Consider the following 23303-nt stretch of genomic DNA (forward strand, 5'->3'; position numbering starts at 1 on the left):
TCTCAGCCTTCAAATATTTGAAAAGGGATTAATCATTCTTCTTAGCCTGGGGAGAGAAGAATGAGGACAGAGCCAGGGAAAGTCATTTTGGGGAGAATTTGTGACAGTTGGTAGTGACTCATCATGAAATTAGCTAATTTGGTAGGTGAGATTTCTTTATTGCTATTGATGTTCCAGGAGAGGCAGGACGACTCCTTGTCGGACATATTGTAGAAAAAAGATTCCTATTCACTTCAAGGCTGGAGATCTCTCTTCCAGAGTTAAGATTCGATGGTTTTTCCATTTGTCTTGAGTTCCTGACACCATCATCTTTGGAGTAGGTGAGAGGAAAAGTCACCCCACTTTGGCAACATGGTGATAGGGCAGGGAGGGAGTAGCCAAGCTGCAATGTAGTTTGAAACTGGAAGAAGCTGGTGATGTGATGGAAAGAACACTGGGCTTGGAATCAAGAGGATCAGAGTTCAAATCTAGCTGTAGATACTTACTAGCTATATGATCTTGCTCAAGTCACAAACACTCTTTGCCTTCATTTCCTCAACTATAAAATGGGGATAATAATAACATCTACCTCATAGGATTGTGAGGTTCAAATAATATTTATGAAAGCATTCAGCATAATGCCTGATTCATAATAGCTGCTATATATAAATGGTTATTCCTTCCTTTTTCTTTCCTTCACTGTCCTTAACCTTGAGCAGGCTCCTGGTGTGAAAATACATTTACATAATATTTTTTTTAAAAACCTCTCTTGTGTATCTATGTGTGTATCCTAAATTTCCCTATCTTTAGAATGACTGTAATTCTTAGATTCTTTGCAGATCCTCAAGTCATACAGATGCATTCTGTAGTGCAGTGATCCATCATTTCAAGAAGGGCCAGGTTATCTATCCGGTTTGAATTAGTTTGAATGTCAGTAGATAAGAGCAGGTTCAGAATGGATTTCATCCCAAAAGAGGGCATTTCTAAATCCCCAATCTTGTCCTCAGTCGGGGGCACTTGCTTTGGACCAGATAGAAACATGTGTTGTTTTCTATCTCCTGCAACCATATTTACCACCTCTTGTATATTGATCTTCACCAGGCTTTAAAAAGGCTGAATTTATGAAATATCTCTACATGAAGACTTTGGGAGTGCTAGTGAGACAGGATGGGGGTGTGGATATTGTGGTGCTTTACACAAGGTACTAAAGGGAGTGTATTATCATTTCTTCTAAAACATAAGATAATCGTGGAGCTTGTAAAAGATAGAAGCTAAGTGGAAAGCTATAAGTAACAACTTTTTGCACCTGGGATGAGTGGTAGCAGCTGGGCTCTCTGAAGGGTGGCTAACTGGAACCAGGAGAGGACACCCCAATAGTTCTAAACTCCTGAATGAGAAGGAAGTACTATAAGACAAAGCCTTCATCATGGTGCTAGGTAGAGAAAGGCGTTGGGATGCTGGTACCTAGAAATGTGAGATTTTGGTACAAAGTCCCAGTGACCATATCTTAGTTCCTGATCTGGGTGTGTTTTGTGCCATGTCTGGTGTACTACAAGTGGTACAGCCTATCCCAGGCTATTTGTCCCTGTTCTCTCTTCCCCATCTGAGTAATTTGAAGAAATAATTTACTTCTACCTTCATCCCACAGGATGTACATGGTTTCCAGATGAGGCTGGTAATTAGAGGAGATTAAAGAAACTGGAGTGGAGAAAGTGAAATGGCTTCTAGGCAGAGAACAGTATCATTAGGGAGGGAAGATCCATTTTTTTTAATATTCGTCTTATTTTTCTTTCCCTCTTTTTCTTCTTCCTGGTGTTCTTCATAGATCTTAAGGATGGCCCCAAATTGCCTAGGCCAGACATGCCAATTTCCACTCTGTTTTCTAGTCTTAGGAAGTCATTACTTTATACCAAAGAAATGGAAATTAAGGACCTGCCATCACACTGATATGGGGACTTCAGAGATCAATTGGGACCAGCCAGCCAAGTCTGACAAGCCACAAAGTTGATATTAGTATATTTTATAGGTAGGGTACCAGTACATTTCCCCAGGTTTCCTGGCTAGTCACCACAAACAAAAGGAGTAAGAAGATTCTTTAGCATGTATTTGGGCCCTTCTTATCTATAGTTTACTAGAGTCAGCTCAATCAGCTCTGGAGAGCCAATTGTTAAATTTTCATTTAAACCTCAGAAATTATAGTTATAAATCAAGTTTGATTTTTTCTTTTCTTGATTATCTAAACTTAATATAGTGATGGAGAAAATAATAATTTAAATCAAACTTTAAAAGTTATCACAGGTACATTTTCCCCCCAGAGAGCTGGTTGTTAAACATTTATCAGCACACTCCTAAATCCAGTTCAACTCACCATCAAGACTATTCCATTTCATCAGCAGCCTTATCCACTTCAGCTTGACTCTGCTCTGAGGTCTGCTGTCCTGATTTGTGAACCCCTGACCTGGATCCTTATTTCTTTTTTTTTTTTTTTTGGATCCTTATTTCTTTAGCAAGCCTGACCAATGGTGAGTTCTTAGTTCACCCTGCCCTGCCCCTCCCTCTTTTTCAGCTCCCTTTCATTTGTTATCTTCTCTCATTAAAATATAAACCCCTTGTAAATAAGGACTTTTTGCTTATATTTATATTCCCAGCACTTAGTACAATGCCTGGACTACAGTGGGTGCTTAATAAATGCTTTACCCATTTATTTTTAGGAGCTTACTAGTTGTATGCCGGTCTGAAAATACTCCTTGATTTTTACCTTGACTTGCTTTTAAGCTGAAGGCGAGAAGAAAATTTCCTGGTCAGACTACAGCTACCAAACTGAGCAGATAAAAACTGAAAACCCTCAACTTCCAGGATTATAGATCATCCCTTACCCTCCATGACATGAAAGGGCCAGATGGGAAAACTGCATCCATTCTCTGCACCAGAAATAGCCGCACACTCCCTGTAGTTTCCAATCTGAGACAGAACCATTTTTATAGCTTATCCCAGAGGAGAAATAATAGAATTCATTAATAATGTCTTGTTTTATGTTTGGAATTTAAAATTCTAACACACACACATACAGGTATTCAACCTGATCACTTTTACTGCAGCATTTCTGGATTCAATTATTATATTTGGATTTTGCCAGAAAGTCAACAGAATTTAGCTGTCTTTTCTGCTCCATGTATGGAAGGCTATAAAAGGCTTTTCTGATTAACAAACAAAAAAAATATTCAAAACATCGAGGAGCCGGTCAACTATCTATCCCATCGTTGTTTCTCCTTCCCCTCCCCATAATACATGTGTCCTACTTATGAGAAATGATGCCAGCCCACAGAGAAGACTCTCTGTGGAAACTGGTCTCCAGCAGTGAAAAAGTCAAGTAGAAATTAGTACTTGGTTGGCTGACATGAACAGAGAGAAATTAAATTGGAATGGATTCAAAGTAGTGATAGGTGACTTTAACCATGCAGACATATGGTAGAGCCCCATCTTCCTCCTCTCTCTGCTAAAAGTAGGGAGGTTGATAAATACTTGAATTACCTTGATGACAATTTCATTCTTCAAAAGTGAAGAAAGTCACAGGGGAAACTACCATTCTGGGCCTGATGCTGATCCATAATGACCAACTGGTTACCAAAATATAAATGGCAACACTATTAAGAAGAAGGGAAGTTGGGATCTTAGAGCTGGTGATAGAGTAAAAGGGGAGAGACAACTGGTTACCAAAATATGAATGGCAAGACCATTAGGAAGAAGGGAGCTTGGGATCTTAGAGCTGGTGATAGAATAAAGGAGGGCAGAGAATTGGTTACCAAAATATAAATGACAAGACCATTAGGAAGAAGGAAGATTGGGATCTTAGAGCTGGTGATAGAGTAAAAGGGGTGAGACAACTGGTTATCAAAGTATAAATGGCAAGACCATTAGGAAGAAGGGAGCTTGGGATCTTAGAGCTGGTGATAGAGTAAAAGGGGAAAGACAACTGGTTACCAAAATATGAATGGCAAGACCATTAGGAAGAAGGGAGCTTGGGATCTTAGAGCTCATGATAGAGTAAAGGGGGCAGACAACCGGTTACCAAAATATAAACGACAAGACCATTAGGAAGAAGGAAGATTGGGATCTTAGAGCTGGTGATAGAGTAAAAGGGGTGAGAAAACTGGTTATCAACGTATAAATGGCAAGACCATTAGGAAGAAGGGAGCTTGGGATCTTAGAGCTGGTGATAGAGTAAAGGGGGGCAGACAACTGGTTACAAAAATATGAATGGTAAGACCATTAGGAAGAAGGGAGGTTGGGATCTTAGAGCTGGTGATAGTAAAGAAGAGAGAGAAAGTCAGGAGAAGGCTAATGTGCATCCTAGATTTGAAAAAAGTAGAATTAAGGGTTCAAAATAAGACTATGTAAAATGCAATAGCCTAAAATAAAATGAATGGTCAAACCCAAAGGGCCAGGAAGCTCTCAAGAGAATTCTAAAGATATAAACACCAACAACTTTATAGAGGGAAAAAAAAGGAGAAGCTTCTTAAAGAGATGATGTGGATACAAAGAAAATTCATCAGCTTTCTGAGACTGGGGGGAAATTTCAAGTGATTACAACAAAAACAGAACTGAAGATGAAATCAAAAGAGTATCAGGGTACTGTAAACATGATATGAGGAGTACTAAAATTCAGAAGGAACTGAAAATGTTGAGGAAAACTAAAGTTGATCAAAAAGGGTCGGAGCTTTATTTTAAGATTGAGGACTAAAAGATATTTAAAGAAGAGGTAGGATTTTTCCTAAGGATGGAAGTATTTACAGAAAACAGAGAGAAGAAAGAATTGCTCAGCTCTTATTTTGTTTCTATTTTCTTTACAAGAAACCAAGTCTTTTCCAAGGACCTTCCTAGCTAAAAAGAGACAAGCTAATAATCAGTATTGGCTGGCCACTTGATGATGAATTCTTTAGCAATAAGAGAAAAAAAAAAAAGATGGCCCTCAGTCCTGTGAGGAACAGCTCTCCTCTTCTACTTACACTGTACCAACAGCAAGTTGTTCCGTTTGCTCGAGGCTCTCCTGACAGGTAGAGTCTCTCATTTTCTTCATCTTCCTGCCTAGGTGAAACTTTCAGTGAGGGCATTGTTATGTTCTTCCTTCTTGCAGAAAGGAGAGAGATGCTTACCCTAGAATGGAAAGAAATAGCCTTTCTATATTCTCTCTCAAGTCTTGGCTCCAAGTCCTCTATATGGGCAAGGCTTTCGTGGCAAGTGAATGCCCTTAGATTTAGTCTTTCCTTCTAACAACTCTAGATAATATAGTTTGGGGTTCCTTTGTTGAGAAAGTTCACCTTAATCTTCAGGGCACATTTTCAAAATGCTCATCACTACTAGTTATGACCTAGGCTAGGGACTTTTATCGAAGCTCTTTGTAATCACCAAAATCACCCAGGTTTGGAGTTGCCCAAATTTGTGAACTCTATGTCTCTCTGGTTGGTTCATGGGGATGAACGACTAGGGAACATTAGAGAGATGAGCTATGCCCTAGGATCAAGTTCATTGCCTCCATTAGCTGCTCACTGTTTTCTGGAATTACCTTATGCAAATAAGCCCATTTAATGTAACAAAGAGATGAATAATAAAGAATAAAATAATAATGAATATATGAATAATCTGCTCAAATCTAAAAGGAACTTGTCTTTCATAAGGTACAAACACCATCTGTCTGATGCATCCTTTGTATTTCATTATCTCTGTTGTTTATCTCTTACATCTTGAAATTTTTTAAGTCTTAAAAGGCTCGTGGCTTACTTAGATTGTATCTCAACCTCACTCATATTGTATTTCTGAACAAGATGGAAAGACACAGACAGACTCATTGAAGGGCTGGTTGGAAATCTACTTATTAATGGTTCCAGGTTGGCTTAGAAAGATCTCCAGTGATCAGTGCTTGATCCCATAATATTTAGTATTTTTTGTTCTTCACTAAGATAAATGCATAGATGACACATTTGTCAAATTTGAAGGTGATACAAAGTCAAAATAGATGTGATTCATACACAGAATCAAGAAGCAAAAACATTGACAGATTAGGACACTGGGTTAAATCTAACAAATGAAATATAATTGGGATCAATGAAAAGTTCTACCCTTTGTTCAAAAAATCCATAAATACAACATGGGCAAGAGGTAAGTAGTCATTTTTGTTCCTTCCAACCTCCCCCCAAAAAAGATCATAAGCCTTTAATGGAGCTCAAGGTTAATATAAGTCAACTTTGATGTGACAATCAAAAAAAAAAAAAACAACTAATGCCATTTTAGTTTGCACTAAGAGAGTCATAGGGTCTCTTCAGGACTATGTAAATGATCATCTCTCTACTCTACCTTCATCAGAACACATCTGGAATATTATCTTCATTTCCAGGTGTTACATTTTAGAAAAGATAGTGATAAGCCAGAGAACATCCAGAGAAGAATAACTAGGAGATTCAGGAGTCCCTAGATCATTTCAAAGAACCAAATCTTTCACAAATGTGAAAGAAATCAGTTTTGTCCTGGAGAAAAGACAACTTGCCGAATACCATGGTTTTCAAAAATGTGAAGGGCTACCCTAAACAAGAGTGACTAGAGTTTCAGACTCAGGAAGACCTGAGTTCCAATTCTGCCTCAGATGATTATTAGCTATATCACTCTTGGTTAGGTTTTAACCTCTCCCAGTCTTGGTTTCTTCATCAAAAGTAGAAATAATTGATAATAATAGTACTATACATGGTTTTTGTGAATATCAAATGAGATCATATATGCAAATCATGTTTATGTTTAAATCCATAAGCCCTATAAGAATGTTTGCTATTATTATAATTATACTGCTTAGTTCCAGATGGTAAAACCAGGAATGTTGGGTAGAAGATGAAGAAAGGTAAAACGTTCTAACAATTTTGTTATTGTTGTTGTTGAGTCCTTTTCCGTTATATTGTTCCCAACTCTTCGTGACCCCTATTTGGGGTTCTCTTGGCAAAGATAGTGGACCAATTTGCAATCCTTCTCCAGTTCATTTTATAGATGAGAAAACTGAGGCAACAAGATTAAGTGACTTTCTCAAGGTCATGCAGCTAGTGAATGTCTGAGGCCACGTTTGGAAATGTTCTATTCCATCTTTTGGGGGTGTTCTGATGCTCTAAAACTTATTTAGAGTCTTTAAAAGGATTTGGAGTAGTTTGGGGGAGAGGATGGGCAAGTTCCTACCTTTATTCTGCCATCTTGGCTCTGCCCCCTGAGGCCACGTTCATCTAAGATCCCTTCTTGATCTACAGCATTATATGATTCTGTGAACACAACAGTAAATAATTGTCAACCAACATGACAACATCAAGAATAAAATCACACTCCCTAATAAATAAGCGGTCAAAGGATGTGAATGAACAATTCTCAAAATAATTGCAGCTATATTGGTGACTATTTGAAATAAGGCTCCAAAACATTAATAATAAGATAAATAAAATGAATGCAAATTATACAATGCAAATGCAAACAACTTTGAGGTTTCACTTCATAACTAGCAAATGAGCAAAGACAGCAAGATTCTAACAGCCAGTGTCGGAGGGGTTGTGGAATGAGACACATTAATACATTGTTGTCAGGAGTATAAATTGATACAATCATTCTGAAAAGTAATTTGAAATTATGAAAAAGAAAATAACTAGGTTTTCTAAGCTCTTAAGATTTCCATAGTAGGCATCTATACCAAAAGGGTCAATGAAAAAAAGAAGGGCCTTATTTATTTATGTGTTTGTTTGTGTGTTTGTTTATTCTGAGGCAATTGGTGTTGAGTGACTTGGCCAGGGTCACACAGGTAGGAAATATTAAGTGTCTGAGGCTAGATTTGAACATAGGTCCTCCTGACTTCAGGCCTGGTGCTCTATCTACTGTGCCACCTAGCTTCCCCTCAAAAAGGGCCCCCAAAATATTTGTAGCATCAAAGAACTGATAACAAAGTAGATCCTCACCAATCTGAGAACAGTTAAATAGGTTGTGGCATGTGAATATAATGAATTGTCCTGGGCCATAAGAAATGATGAATATGGTTTTAGAGAAGAATATGAAGACATATGAACTTCTCCAAAGTAAAATAAGGAGAGCAAGGAAAACAATACATATGACCACAACAATGTAAATGGATCGAGCAACAAAACAATTTGGACTGCTATAAAATGATAGTGACCATGCTTAGCCCCCAAGAAGACAGTTTCCTAATTTTGTTGCAGAAAACTAGGGAACTATAGATGTGGAACATTGTAGATAATATCACATTTTATCAAAGTATTAGTTAGTTTTACTGAACTTTTTTTTTTCCTTTTCCCTTGATTCTTTGTGATAAGGGACAATTCTCTGGGAGAAGACATAAATGTGTTGGGAAATTATTTTAAAACAAAAAAAAATTATATAAAGACAATAATGGTGAACTGTTTAGCATAATGTTTGGCATATAATAGGTATAATATAAAATATTAATTACTATTATTATTTTATGCTAAACTAATGTTATTTTTTAAATCAGGATCGCCAGATTGCAACAGTAGACGTAGGAAGTGCTATTGATTTCAGCAAGATAAGAAAGTGATCTTCTTAAGACAAAATAAAGATGGCAGAACTGGAACAATGGCCAAAGCCAAAAAGTCATGAGTATTGGATAATGACAAGTTCAATCAAGATCTCTGGAGAACCTCAGAACTCTTTGTCCCTGTTTTGCTAAGAAAAAAAAAATAGCAGTGGATTCTCTGCTTACCCGATGTATTGATGGCAAGGAGCTAAAAGGAATATGTAGTACACTGGGATTGAAAAAGCTCTTGACGAACTAATACTTTTTAGGTTCTTTTTAACAGAGATTCTATGATTTTATGAATGACTATCAGTTTATCCCTGGTTCCAAAAAGATATCTATACATACCTTCTTAACATAAATTCACTCTCTAGTGAAGGGAATGATAATTTTTTGGGGGGAGGGGTCCTTTTCCCACAGCTCTTCTCTTTCACTGTTTGCCAGGTAGCACAGACATCAACCATTTCTTTCTTTATAAGATGCTGTACAAAGGTGGGTTTAATTGGGGATATTTCTCTTTGGCTCCATCAGAGTGAACAAGAGCTGAAACGAAGAAGAGGAGGAATATCCTGCTGAGGAGGTAGCACATCTTGTCTGGGTGAGGACAGCAAGTCAATCTATCTTCAAACATTAGTATGGGGTACTGCCAAGTGACAGGAATCCTACTGTTTAAATACATGGCTTTCTTTTCCCTTTCCATCCAAGGATAATTTGGTGGAAATCAAGCAGTTCTGGGAGATCTCATCGCTCCCATAAAGCAAAAGAAAAGTGATCTTGAGTATACAGAACTTTTAGGAATATTCAGAAGCTGGACTCACAATTCCCTGAGCAGATCTAGAATTCCACACTATATCTATAAGCTAAGCTCTTTGGGGGTTTTTGACATCCATCTCCCCAGTAGTATACCCATTCTCTTCCTTTCTTCCTAGGCAGGGTTGGCTTGATATGTGGACAAAGTAGGAGGGGATTTACATGGTGTTATGAAAGATTTGGGGAAAAATTCTCAGCCGAAAAAAGCTCTTTCATGTCCAAGTAGTAATGTGTCTGAAATTCTACCATTAGCCATTTATTCCTTCTTAAGTGGTTCTGGTAATAAATTCTTATGGAAAGAGTAATACATGGTTAGGGGACTTGTCCAAGCTCACACAGCTATGAAATATCTGGAGTACAATCTGAATTCAGATCTTCCTGATTCCAGACCTAGCTCTTTATTTACTGTGCCATGTAGCTGCCCTAGCTGTTTGCTTTCTTTCTGCAGTGGATTAGGGCAAAGAGAAGAAGGAATGGGAGTAACTGAGACTTGAAGAGGAAATAAGGTCATTTAAAGAAGATCAGTCAATCCATAAACAAACTTTTATTAAGTTCTAGTTTCTTATGCACCAGGTACTATGGTAAACATTTTGGAAATTAGAATGATATTAAAAAAAAACTGATTCCAAAAAGCTCACATTCTAATGATGGAAGCAGCATGAATATAAATATATAATGAATGGATACTAAATAAATACAAGGGACTTTTTGGTGGAAGGGAGACTACTAGCAACTCAGAAGATCATGAAAGGTTTTCTCTACAGAGGGCCCTTCAACTTAGCCTTGACAGACTGCAGTTGTTCTGATAGGTGGTGATTAGGAGGGAGAAATTTGCAGACACAAGGAGCGCCATTGCAAAGGCAGAGAAATCAGAACTGGAGCACAGGGAATGGGTAGCAGCAAACAGGTCAATGTAACAACACCAGAAAGCTTGGAGGGGAGTTTACATTTAATTTAAAAAAAAAACTACTATGGCCCAAAGGACAGGTAGCTGACATAATGGTTAGAGTGTAGAGTTAGGAACACTCATCTTCCTAAGTTCAAATCTGGTCTCAGATGCTTCCTTTTTGTGACTCTGAGTAAGTCAATTCTCTCTGTCTGCCTCAGTTTCCTCATCTATAAAATGAGCTGGAGAAAAATGGCAAACCATTTAGTATCTCTGCCAATAAAACCCAAATGGAGTCATGAAAACTTGGACATGACTGAAAATGATTGAACAGTAACTTAACCAGTGTTATGACTAGGCTCTCCAAGAGTTCCCATTCTAATGGGAGACATTAAAAAGAACTATTGTATAAGATGTGTGTGTGTGTGTGTGTGTGTGTGTGTGTAGGAAAAAATGAAGATAAGAATTGGGCAAGGGAAGCCAATAGCTTAAAGGGGGTTAAGAAAGGCTTCTTATGGAAGGTGGGACCTTAACTAGTTATGAAGAAAGCCAGGAGGAATGATGGTAATATATGGTGTGAGGAGGGAAAACATAAAATGTAGGAGACTAGAAAGGTGAAAAAGAGCAAGTTTGTAAAGACCTTTAAATCACAAATGAATTTATATTTGCTCCCAAAGGCAAGAGACATCCACTCAGGTTTATCAAGTAAGGGGTCAGATTTGAACTTGGCAAAAATCCATTTCATTTACTGTGTGGGGAATGGATTGGACTGAAGAAAGATTCAAGGCAGAAAACCAGTGGGAGGTTATTTCAATGGTGGCTGGCTGTCCTTTGTGATCGAGGAGGATCAAAATGATATCACCAGGTAAAAATGGTATATAGCTGGTGCTTAATAAATCTTTATTGAATATTGGATATTTATATCACAACAATTTCATGATACACCTCTCCCATTCTGCAGTAACAAAGTTGACTAAGCTGCAGGCACATTACTTTGTACTTTTAGTCTCTACCTCTCTAAAAGGAGAAACATCACCTATCCTCTAGTGTCAAGATTCTGTTAGTAAACTTAAATCAGAGATCAGTTGGCTCTCAGTGTTTATTTTCCTTCCTATTATTGGAGGAGGGTAGAATGTTCTCCTGGTTTTGCTTAATTAATTCACTATCCATCAGACTATCCAAATCTTTCAGTGATTTTCCGAATTCTTCATATTTACCATTTCCACTACTTTTATATGGAATTTAAAATTCCCCTACATTATATGCCATACTTTTCAGCCACTCTCTAATCCCTACTTGGTTTTGTTTTATTTGGAGAAGGGGGAAGTTATTACTTGATTAATTTTTTTCTTTTATTTTTTAATTATGAGCTTTAACAGTCATTAGTAAACATCTTAATAAAAACAAAAGTAGATTATATTGAAACCAAGAACTTCTGTTATGTATAGTTTTCTTGATTTTAAATAAAACCTTCGATGAAGGTATATTACATCAGCTAGTGCTACATATTAGGTAAATTTGTGCAATTTCACTTAAATGATTACTAAAAGAGAAAACTGCTAACTTGAAATTGCATTTAACTTGATTACCAAGTTTATTTTATCCCCAATATGTGCCCAAGTTGTTTCATCTGCTTTTATTAAATTATTTACTTTAACTAAGGCTTTCAACTCATATATTATGTTAATTAGGTACTGTTTAATCTTATTTGATTTAGTCCCTTTAGAATTCTACATCCACAGATTCTCATTAGAGCATCTTTCCGATGTAGCCATGGCTTTTCTGGATCTCACAGTCAGTAAACTGCTACTTTCCCAGAGGAAAATAATTAAATCATATCTAGGGAGCACTTACTTTAGGTGTAGAATTATAGAACTTCTGAACAGAAAAAGGAGGGAGGAGAGGGAAGAGAGGGGAAGGAAGGGAAAGAAAAGGGAGAAGAGGAAAAGGAAGAAGAGAAGAGGGGAAGAGAGCCTTTGAGCTGTCTGTCACTCCAGGTTCTGTCAACTGTTCAAAAGGTCTGATTGCTTGGGGGATGTTTCCAGTAAGGATGGTTTGGTCTGGTCTTTGGATGGTTTATGGTCCAATACATGCCTTGGAACCCAGGGAATAAAGCAAGGTGGTGAATTCTCCTTTGATAAATTTTATTTGGTGACACTCAAAGACAAAAGCCGTGAGAGTTCGTGATAGGTTAAATTCCTAGTACTCTTAATAACTTCTCCATCTCTATGTTTGGAGCATCATCCAGAGTTTTTAGTTCAAAACATAGCCAAAAGCCAATAGCTGGTCTCAGGCAGCAGAGGGCAATTGGCTTGACAATCACCAGTGTAGACCATGTAATTATAAAACCTGCTCTTTGTACAATGAGAAACAGAATAGCAGAGCAATCCAAGAAAATCTGGGTTCAAATCTCACCGTTAGCACACACTGGCTGATTCTGAGCAAGTCGCTTATGATCCTAAGTGAATACTAAGTATTTACTCTAGTTAGTTCTCTGAATATAAGTTGCAGGGAAGGAAAACCAAGCTGTTTTGGAATTTCATCATCTGAGAGTTCAACAATAGCAATGAAATCAAAGATCCAGTTCCTATTCTCCATATCTGTATAGGGCTCTCATGTTTCCAAGGTACTTTTACCTACATCATCTCATTTGCTTCTCATCATAACCTTATAAGAATTGCATGGCAGTTATTATTACTCCAAATTAAAATCAAAAATACCTGAGACTCCCAAAAGTAACTTGACTTGAAGATCATATGGCAGTGAGTACGAGTGATAGAGCTGAGACAAATCCAGGTCTTTAAATGAGTTAAGAGAACCACGCTCAATTCTAATGTGAAATTAGACTTTAGTACTAATACTTGCTGAAACTCAGCTAGATAGACCAGAACAGGCTGAAAAGGACATATATGTATATATACATATACGCAGACCACCTGCAGACAGCACCTGCTGAATGGTGAATTAAGGTCTGGAAACCATAGCAAAGTGAACACAAAAAGTGAAAATTCACTTATTCAAAACAGCTGAGGGATGGGAAGAGATTGGTGAAGAAAAACCAGTAGATTGCTATTGTTCATCCTTCATACTGGATCCCTGATGCCGGGTTAAGGTAGAGTGTCTTTGACTGTGGCTGAGCAGTCCAATATAAACTCAGAAGACTCTACCATAGATTGGGCACAAACAACCATTTGAACATTTGGAAAGAAAATGTCTCTAGATTTGTACATTTGTTCATTTCCTTTGTGCTACTATGATCCTGCTTTGCTTATGGAATAGAGCGCCATCTTTGATGCAGGTATGCTATACTGCTTGGTCCCCTGCCAGTGTTGCCTCTCTCAAAATAGATGTTAAAGCTATTAGAACAGTTAATGGGCAGTAATAATATTCAGAGAGACTTTGAGAATGTCCTTGTACCATTTCTAACTACTGTGTGAATACTTGTCTTGTGCAAGCTCTCCATAAAATAGTCTTTAGGGCAAACATACATCTGGCATTTGGGCTACGTGTCTAGCCCATTAGATTTGCAATCTCAGTACTTATAATATTTTTTTAATGAAGCTTCTTTACTTTTAAAAATGCGTAGGAACTAAAAACTAAGCTAAAAGATTACCAAATGGAAGCTGTTAGATCTGCTTTAAGGAATATGGAAAAACTGGCTTATAATTAGTATAGCAATAATTTGTTTTTAAAAATTAAGTACTTAAAGATATTAGGAAAATTTGCTTTCTGATGTAACGTACCATTCTCCCTATAGTTTAGCTGCTACTATGAATAATTCTGTGAACTATGATTCCACTAGAGAAGATATGATCCTTTGAAAACTTCCACTGGCTGCCATTTTATTTCAAGATATCCGGCTGACATGCAAATTGAGCTTAAGGTCTATCTTGATGCCCTTTAGTGGTGTTCCAAGTGGAATCAAAATCAGCCACCTCTTTCAAAGGTGATAACAGAGCAAACAAATAGACATCCAGACAAATGTGGAATGCCAAGCAGCCAAGTTGAAACAGACCTTACTCTGTTTGGTCAATTAATTTGCTCAGCAAAATTCTTCATGGGTTGTGCAAAGATAAATGTCAGCTCAGCTCCTGCCCAAATTATCCCAAACCCGTGGCAATTTTATTGCACAGAAAAATGAAGCTTCAAATAATGGAAAATAGTCCTTGGATTCTAAGAAGTTACCACAAGAAGATAATTCAATTTATTTGGTCATTATTTCTTGAGATCCTACTATGTGGAATAGACCGTGGACTTGTAGAATTTCTCACTAGCCAGGAATTTACAGATAATCTAATCCAACCCTTTATCTTGCCAAGGAGGAAAGTGGGACCAAAAGGGAAAGTTGGCGTGCCCAATGCCTCAAAGAAAGTATCATCAGATTTAAATTTGAAAGGACCTTAGAGATCATCCAATCTGATGCTTTATTTTACAGATAAGAAACTGAGGTCCAATACTGAGTGTAAGATGTCTACTGGGATCCAGTTGGAGACGTTTGAAAGGAAATTGGAGATCAACATGAAGTCTGGAAAGAGTTTGGGGCAGGATAGATAGATTTAAGAATTATCAATATAGAGATGATAATTAAATCCCTTCAAATGACTAAATTATGCATTCCCTTTGTCCCAGTAATTTTATCACTGGATTTATGCATCTTAGAAAGCAAAGTCAGAAGGGAAGGATCCATATGTACATTTTTTGGTAATAGCAAAGAAATAGAGATATACTGCATAAACAAAAATTGGGGAATGACTGAAAATATTATGATAATGTAATGACAAAGGGGAGAGATTCTGGAAAAAATAATGGGAAAACTTATATGAACTGATGCAGAGTAAAGTCAGCACAACCAGGAAAACAATTTATATTTTGACTGCAACTTTGTGAAGGACAAGAACTTAAAAATCTGAAGAAATCTGAAAAAATGCGATGCTCAGTTATGATTTAAGAAGGCTGGTAATGAAGCCCATTTCCAAGCATTTTATAGATGTGATAAGTTGTAGTTACAGAATGAAAAATATATTTTCAGGCATGACAATACAACCCAATTTTTATTTTAAAAAAAGAAAGAAAACTGAAGTTCAAAAAAGTGTTCTGGCTTGCCAAAGATTCCCCCAGTAATAAGTAAGTGACAGAGCAAGAATCTGAACACAAGTTCTTCTGAGGAAATTAAGTGATCTTTCAATTCTACCAAAATATTATCCAAATAACTAGAACTATTAGATTGCTCCATTAGGGACCCCCTCTTCCTGATATAACTCCTCAACTAAAGACTTTGGAATTGGGGATAACTCCAAATCTACCTCCCTATTATTCCTCATTATAACCTTGTTAGGTTCTATAAGAGCCCACAATTAATTGAATTATTAATGAAGCATTTATTATATGTCATGCACTGTTCTAAACTCTAAGCATACATACCCAAATATATTTAAGAAACAATAGTTCCTATCTTCAAGGAGATTACATTTTAATGGAAGAGACTACATGAACATCTCTTATATAAAAGATGCACACCAAAATGTAAGGTAATCTTAGGGGGGAATGCATTGGCAGCTAGAGTGGTGGGAGAGGGAAGAAGACAGAAAAAGGCCTCCTGCAGAAAATGGTGTTTGATCTAAATCTGATATGCTTCTATTTATCATGATAGAAGAATAAGCCTTCTTGAACAGAGCCAAAGCATTTCTAGAATCTTGCACCCCAGACAAGTGCACCTCTATATCTCTTAAGCTCTTTGTCTTCACACTCTGATCTAGAAGGGCCACAGGGATGAAAAATCTTACACTGCCATTTTATGGCAACTAAGGGCCCCAATCAAGTTAGTCACACTTTATAAAAATCACAGATTAAGATTCAGAAGAGACCTTAAGGTTTTCTAGTCAATGCCTCAGTTTCCCCATTTGTAAAGGAAAGGCCTTGAACTACATCATTTGTGTCATCAGATAATAAGACTTCAAAATGGAAGACACCTTATGCCCCAATATAACCCAATCTCCTCATGTAACAGATGAGGAAACTGAGTCTCAGAGGGAGAAAAGTGAAATCACTAAGGTCATATAAATAGCTGGTGTCTGAGTATAAGGGATATAACTTCAAGGACCTTTTCTATGGCAAACTCGAAGTGAGGCTAATGACTATAATATTTTTCAAAGTATCATCTTCAAAGACTGAGAATAAACTGTATAAATTTATTAAAAGATATTTACTTTCTAAAATGAGACTAAGAAAAATTCATTTTGTTCCAGAGTGGCAGTTCAACCCATAGGACGTAACTGTTTTGCATTCTTATTTTTTTAAAATCTTAATATATTTTCATGATCAATTTGATTCTCTTCTCCAAAGTATGAGATGACTTGCCATGTCATCTCACCTCATTTCTAGAGGACCTGTGTCAGAAGGTAATTCCATTTGATATGGTTATCAAATGGAATTACCTTTTGACAAAGGTGTAAAGCTTTATTGAAAGTTATAAAAAGAACAATGCATGAAAGTTGGTTGAGTGGGTGTTCCCATGCCCCAAAATGCTCATCGCATGGGGCCATATTTCCATAATGATTAGAGCTAAAGGGTTACAACAAATGATAGAGAAAATGTTGTATAAAATTAGAGTTAGATGCACCATTTATAGGAAATGATGATATAATCACTGCACATAAAAGTTTGATCCACTTATATTGGCTAGGAAATCTATGTTTATCCAGCATATTAAACAGGTAATCGCATTGCATTCTGTCAAAAAGTCCTTTGAACATCATGCATAATCATTACTGCTGGGTTATCATTACTTTGGCTGATGTTTATTAAGGCTATAAAATGTCTTCTGTTATTATTCCGGCGCCTTCATTTAATAGAGCAAGCTTGATTCTGACAAATTAAGTAGGAAAGAATATTTTCCACACTAATAGCTCATGCTTTTTGCAAAGGTTTTGTAATCTAATTAGTGACTGGAACCTAAAACTCCCTCTTTTTCTTTCCAAAGAAAAACTAGGGATCCAAAAGAAGAGAGATGGTAAACTAAATTCTTCACTAGAAGAAAACAAACTGTAAGCAAGAACCAACAATCTCCTTATGAACTTCGGCAAAGGGGATTGGGACTATATCCTCCACAGTGCCTATATGTAGTCTTTATAAATATTGAATGAATAAATGAACAAACATTAGCACCTTCCCTTAGATCCACTCTACACCCACTGCGTATCTCCAGAATATACTATGATGCAAGAGGGAAATGTTAAGATCAATTATTCCATTGACTTATGATTTGAGATGTTATTTTAACCCAATGTAGTGAAACTACCATGGGGGAATCCTTGGCATTTATTGCCTAGGCCAAAAATGTGAAGAAAACTATCAGCAAGAGCATTTCCCAGGGACTCTCCTCTTCAAGCATCTTAAGTGGATGACAAACCACACTATTGAAAATTTTTGTCCATATTCAACATCTGAAGACCTCTTCTTGGTCAATGGTCATCTGAAGCTATATAGTAGATAGTTTCAGGAAATGATGAAGTGACAGACAGCAACAACAATAACACTAGCCCCTATAATAAATACAGACATGTAGAACTTGAAAGTTTGCAAAATACCTTGCATATATTAGATTATTATCCTCAGAACTTTATCCCCATTTGACAGATGAGGAAAATCAAGATGAGAGTGGGTGGGACCTGCCCAACCTCACTTAGCTAGTAAGTGTCAAAGGCAAGATTTAGGCTTTCCCGACTCCCAGGTCCAAAATTATTTACTGCACCACCCAGCTGCCAAGAATAAATTGTTGAGATGAACAGATGGAGGTGCAAATGGAAATGCAGCTTTTCCTCCTCTGAAATCCCATAGCACTCACTGACACTTCCCCATGGGACATTATCAGATATTATCTTTGAGTGCCTGAGGACATATGTCACAGAGATGTTATAAACCTTATGAGGGCAAAGACTATGTCCTATACAGGGTATAACTAAAGCCAAATGAAGTCTCATCTACCACAATTAAATTTTCACCGATATATCCAAATGACTGTCACTTCTGCACCTGTTATATGTCCATGACAATATTGTCATTGTTCAAACCATCTTTCAGAGGACAAATATTTGTTAAGCACTTACTATGTGTCAGCTCTATGGTCTATGCCCTAGAGACACATCTTTCGGAACTACCTTCAGGGTCAATACTTTTACAATACCTTCTATGTGCCAGACACTGAGTAAGCAGTTGGGGATAAAAAAAATGGCAAAACCAGTCTCTGCTCTCAAGGATCTCATATTCTAATGAGAGAGGAGCTAAGCAAATAACAACATTCAGGATAAATTGAGGGTAATCTTGGAGGGAAGGTTGCTAAAATGGAGAGCTTTCTTGAAGGTGGTTGCCATTTGAAGAAATCCAAGAAAACTAAAAGGTACTAAAGATGATAAGAAGATAAGAGGTAAGATGAAGAGGGGGGGAAGTTCCAAGAATCAGAGAAAGCAAATAAAAATGCTCAGGATTAGAAGATGCCATCTTGATTGTCACAGGATGACCTTATCAAGTCTGACTTGCCTTTATTGGAAGGCTGACGCATCCAATTAGAGGTATCGAACATATCCATATCATACAAGAAATCCAGAAGGAGGGGAAATAGACACCAGACTCCTGATTGCCTCCCCTAGGACTGACATAGTTGGAGGGACACATAAAGAAAAAGATCCCCTAAATAACAACAAAACCTTACCATGTCAAACCTGAATTTAGGAGACTTCTGAATCTCAATCACTCCATAACAGGTTCTAGTCTGTGACTTCTAGCAGTTTATTCCACTCTTCTTTAAATTCCCCACTATGTGTTTCATCCTGTCATTGTTCTGAATTCTGTCTTCTCCTCTATGTACTGCATTTTCTTGGCACCTTTGCCAAGGGCCCTGGTGAAGTTAAGAACTTAGACAGAGCTAAGATACCACATTCTGTTCCTATATGCCCAGTGCTCAATCGTGCAGTTCACTGTGTTCCTTAATGTCATGCTGACTGAGTCTATTTTACTCTTATCCCTGACCATGGTGCTGATACAATTTCAGCAATCACACAATCCCAGGGAACCCTTCTATTCCTATATAATTGATTGTCTATTCCACTAGCCACAGGAACTATTCCATACAGTCTCTTCTTCTCAAGCCTCTCACAGCACTTCTTCCCATGACACATTCAGCTAAAGATTTTAACTTGGACTTTATTGATTGAGGAGAGAATCAAGTCTTTTCTCCCTCATCTTATGTACCCCATGGTTTCCTCTTTACTCCAGCCTCTGATGAAAAGATGGCTCTTCTCCTTGCCAAGGAAAGCCCCATAAATGTCTTTGACACTATCTCCCCAGATATATCCCCAGTAGTCTGGGAGGTAGTTAGGCAGGCAACAAGTTTTTCTCAAACACTTACTATATGCTAGACTTGGGATACAAACACAAGCAAAAAGAAACACATTCCCTGCCCTCATTCTAATGGGAAAAGACAACATGTAAAGAATCTGAAAAACCAGAGAGGGGAGAAAATCCTTAAAAAATAGAGGTGATGTCCAGAAAGCCAGAAGTTCAACTGGAAGGGAAATGAAGTATGGCTGGCCAAACTAATCAACAGAATGGAAGCCCTCAGAAGAAACTATCAATGAAACCAGAGGCCTCTGGAAGGAACCTCCAGTAAGAGAAAGGACACCAAGACAGAGAGATGTTCCAGAGTGAGAAAGCCCCAGATGAAGAGACAAGCTCCAGGATGAAAAAGCAGATGAATAATCTCCCCTTCACTAATCTTCAATCTCTCTTGATATACTGGTTCCTTTCCTGCTGCTCCAAACATGCCCAAGAATCCCCAGTCTGTAAAAACAAAAAATCCTAAAGCAGAGATTCTACCATCTGTGCTTACTGTTGTCCTATATCTCATCTCTCCCTCTTATATATACTCCTTGGAAAAGTTATCTATACCCAGTGTCTCTGCTTCCTTTCCTCTCACTCTCTTCTAAATCTTCTGAAATCTTTATCCATCAGCTGAAATGGCTCCTCCCAAGGTTACTTGTGACCACTTAATTGCCAAATCTGATGAATGGCCTTTTCTCAATCTTCATTCTTCTTGATCCTTCTATTACAAATTGACACGGTTGACAATCTTCTGTTACTGGATGTTCTCTGCTTCCTGGTTTTCATAGCACTGCTTTCCCTCTCTCCTTCCCCATCACCCTATCTCTCCCGTGTGTGTGTGTGTGTGTGTGTTGTGTGTGTGTGTGTGTGTGTGTGTTCTCTCAGTTAGTAATCCCTTTAGCTCCTATGGGCTCAATCATTTTGATGCAGATGACTCCCACATGTTGGGAATCTTGGTTTCCCTAGTGAGCTGCTATTGCTACGGTTCCCAAATCATGAATTGCCCATTAGAAATTTAGAATTGCATTGCTGTAGGCATTTGTAATTTACTGTGTCCAAAATAGAATTCATTATCTTCACCACAAAACACACTCCCTATCTTATTTTTCCTTTTCCTCAAGAAAATCATCATCGGCGACAGTTAGGTGGAACCGTGGATAGAGCACCATCCCTCAAGTCAGGAGGACCTGAATTCAAATTTGACCTTAGACACTTAATACTTCCTAGCTGTGATCCTGGGCAAGTCACCTAACCTCGATTTTTTATTGACTGATTAATCATAGGATCAGAAATTTAAAATTGTAAAAGATATTAGAGGCCATCTAATTCAACCCTCTCATTTTCAGGGTCAGGCTTAAGGGGGAACTAATTGGAAGGCGCTTCCCTTTCTAGTACCAGTTAAATTTAATTATATCTAAAACCAACTCTGATTGCCTCCCCTAACTTAAAGGGAAAACCAAAATGTGACATCTAATAATGAAAGAAAAAAGGAAAGAAAGAAGGAAAGAAAGAAAGAAAGAAGGAAAGAAAGAAAGAAAGAAAGAAAGAAAGAAAGAAAGAAAGAAAGAAAGAAAGAAAGAAAGAAAGAAAGAAAGAAAGAAAGAAAGAAAGAAAGAAAGAAAAGCAAAAATCCTTTCAGCCCAGAATCACTTCAATGTCATTCTCAATTTCTTACTGTCATTCATTTCACATATCAAATCAGTTAACAAGCACCATAATTTCTCCATATATAAAATATCTCAATTTTGTATGGTTCTTTGCACTCAACAGCCACAACTCTGGTTCAAGCCCTTGTCATCCCTTCTCTGAACTATTGCAACAACCTCCTACTTGGTCTTCCTACCTCATCTCACTCCTTTCCAAACTTTCATCTGCACAGTTTCCAAAACAATGTTTGTAGAATACAGGTACAAGCATATTATCCTCTTGCTCAACAGATACCCTTGGTTCCTTATTACTTCTAGGATCAAACAGAAAGACGATCTGATCTCCCCCTATCTTTCCAGTATTCTCACATAGCATTCTCCTCCATATAATCTATAGTCTAGTCATGCTGACTTACTTATTGCTTCTCACACACGATATTCTAACTCCCATATCCATGTTTCTGCACGACTACCTGGAAGGCTCTCCTTTCTTATTTCTGTCTTAGAATTTCCTGCTTTCTTAACGATTCAGCTCATATGCTACTTATTATAGAAAGCCTTTTCTATACTCTCCCTCCCATCTGCTAGTGTCTCCCCCTTTAAGACCACCTTGCACCTTCTTAGTAGTTACCCTAGATATGCTTACACATGTACACATTGTCTCTCCCATTAGAATGTAAGCTTTTTGGAGGCAGGAACTGATTCTGCTATTACTTGGTATCCAGAGCCAACTAGCACAGTCCTTGTCACTTAAATGATTTTTTATTGATTGATTAATCATAGGATCAGAAATTTAAAGTTGTAAAAGATATTAGAGGTCATTTAATTCAACCCCCTCATTTTCAGGGTCAGGCTTAAGGGGGAACTAATTGGAAGGAATTTCCCTTTCTAGAACCAGTTAAATCTCATCGTATATAAAACCAACTCTGATTGCCTCCCCTAACTTAAAGGGAAAACCAAAATGTGACATCTAATAAATATTTGATGTAATAATCGTCCTCTTCTCTTTACTTGAAAATTATACTATAATTAGTTCTCTAATCCCCAACTCAGCAATTGCCTTTTCTGTTTTCACCATTAATAGATTTTCTCATTTATTCTCGGTACACATTATTCAACTGAGTCACATGTTGTTAATAAATCTATTGGTCCTGTGTCATTATTGGGGGAAGAGATGCTTCTTCATAAAGGCATAAATCTTTACAAGATTGTCTGAAGATTTGATTTACGTCATTGCTTCTGCCCTGGATTAAGTCATGTAGGTAGTGAACAGTGACGTAAATGAAGCCTTCAGATGATTACAAAGAATTATGTCCCCATTACTGGCACAGAACAAATGGATTCCTAACCAAAATATCGCTCCACTGAGTAATGTGTACCAAGAATAAACTGGAGAGATCATTAGAAGTAAAAATAAAAGAAGCAATTGTTCTGAATTTTTAAAAAACTTATTCAAGATTTGTGGATGAAGCAGATGTCATTCTAATTAAGAAGAGGAAAAACAACCCTATAATTTAGAATTTATGCTGGATTTCTAGCTTGAATTCAAAATTAGGGCTTCCATTTTACTTTGGACAGTGGATAGAGCATTGGATAGAAACTCAGAAAAATCTGGGTTCTAGTCCTAGATACCTCCCCTTACTAGTAGCAGAGGGATACATATAGGAGGTGAAAAGCTTTGCATACAGCTTTCATATGCCCAGGAATAGATAAAAGTAAGCAGAGCTAGGCAAGCCATTTCAACTCTCAATGACTCAGTTTTCTCCTATGTTAAATAGGAATAAATGATATTACATATTTCAGAGAGGAGGGTGCTTCATTAACTTATATAATGCTTGGCAATGTGACTTTTTAATTTATTAGGTGAAAGAAATAATGGACTTAAGAGAGGACTCCATGGTGAAAAGAAAGAAAGAAAGAAAAAGAAAGAGGGAGAAAGAAAAAGAAGAAAGAAAGAAAGTCTTCTAAGTCAGCTTCTTCAAACCACTCTGGAAAATTTGTTTTTTTTTTTTTAACATATGTGATCTTTAAAAATGTCATC

The sequence above is a fragment of the Antechinus flavipes genome, chromosome 6 (assembly GCF_016432865.1).
Source record: "Antechinus flavipes isolate AdamAnt ecotype Samford, QLD, Australia chromosome 6, AdamAnt_v2, whole genome shotgun sequence".
Taxonomy (NCBI): domain Eukaryota; kingdom Metazoa; phylum Chordata; class Mammalia; order Dasyuromorphia; family Dasyuridae; genus Antechinus; species Antechinus flavipes.